Here is a 1,536-nt window from a genome sequence, read left to right as displayed (position 1 = left end):
TAGTCAAAATGGGGATAAAGAGACTTTTTTAAAGTCCTTTGGCTATCTTAGGAGATTACTTGATACTTTTTATCCAGAAATATAATGAGCAACAAAAGGCAGTGTATAAGCTAAAGATGGTTTTTTGTTTTGTTATGTTCTTGTTTTTGAGATAGGTTTTCTCTGTAGCTTTGGAGCCTGTCCTAGAAACTAGATCTTGTAGACCAAGCTGGCCTTCAGTTCAGAGATCCCTTTGCCTCTATCTCCCAAGTTCTGGGACTAAAGGCATGTGCCACCAACTCCTGGCTAAAAGATGGCATTTGGGACTCTAAACTCATGGGAAAAAAAAACACAAGGCAATTTTCAAAATATTGAAGATTGGAAAATTAATAGTCAAGTCTAGTGTGAAACTGTCTATAAAATCATAACTCTAAAACCATAACATATATGCCACAGCCAGTTTCTGTCCTAACACCAGAGCCACCATGGTTTTGATGAGGAGCTTCAGGTGTTGGGAAGGGGTGTCTGTTGTCAGGTCATCAGGTAGTCAAGTACACCTGTATTTCTTTTGTCTTTTTTTTTTCACATACCAGTGGGGCTTTATTGGTGGAACTCAGAACCAAGACAAAACCCAGCATGCAGACTGTGAGAGCTAGTACAGGTGCAAGGAGATAGCAACAAGAAGCCTCCCTGGGATTTGCTGCTCAGGGCCCTTTTCCTCCTCTCAGTTCTTCCGGGCAAGTTTGTAGGAACACAGTTCAGCACTTCACAAATTTGATGGCTGACCTCGAAGATCCCCACAGACTCCTGAGCCTTCTCGTCATAGTCTGTCCAGTCCTTCTCTTGCAGATTGATGTCACTGAAGACTGTCCCTGACTCCACACCTTTGGCTGCAAACCCGGCCTGAGGCTGGAAGTCAATTGGTTCAAGGCCATGACATTCAAACTCTACTATTGTCTTGAACTTCTCATTGTCTTCAGCATTGTAAGACTTGATGGTGCTGCTCAAAATTTCAATGGAGTTTTCCAGTGCACACAGTTTGCACTTCTGGACCCTGGAGGCACTGCCATGGGCACCTTTCAACCAACCCCACACTGTCCATCAGTCGGATATATTGCTACTTCTCTGAAATCTCACCACAGTTGCCACATTTCATCTTCAGATACCACCGGAAGTCCTCACCCACTGGCCGAAGGTCGGTGACGTTCTCCAGCATGGCTTTGAGCTGCAGGGCGATTTCCCTCATAGCTGCCTGGTCCACATTATGCCGCTGCGACCTCTCATCTTTTGTCTTTTACTCAGAATTTGAACATGAGATTTAGAGTCAACAGCATCTGGCTACGTTGTGTTTGTAGATTACTATCTGAGTTGCTAAGTTCCTAAATTTGTATATACTCATGATATTCATTTGTTCTTTTTTAAAAGCTGTGTGTGTGTGTGTGTGTGTGTGTGTGTGCTTTCCATAAATATAAGTGTTTATTTTTGTTTCTTTAAAAAGATATGAGGTTGGGATGCCCCGAGTGGCCTGCACCGCCAGAGCAGTGCAGGGTCCCCGGG

General features: G+C 43.8%; 1 pseudogene; it reads right to left on the bottom strand.

Annotated features, from left to right (window-relative positions):
- Positions 1–579: 579 nt before the first annotated feature.
- On the bottom strand, positions 580–1,254 carry LOC148119084 (CXXC motif containing zinc binding protein pseudogene; annotated as a pseudogene).
- Positions 1,255–1,536: the final 282 nt, after the last annotated feature.

The sequence above is a fragment of the Myodes glareolus genome, chromosome 18, assembly GCF_982192425.1.
Source record: "Myodes glareolus chromosome 18, mMyoGla1.1, whole genome shotgun sequence".
Lineage (NCBI taxonomy): Eukaryota > Metazoa > Chordata > Mammalia > Rodentia > Cricetidae > Myodes > Myodes glareolus.
Note: the sequence above shows the minus strand (reverse complement) of the source record. Positions and strands in the feature narration are given on the sequence as shown.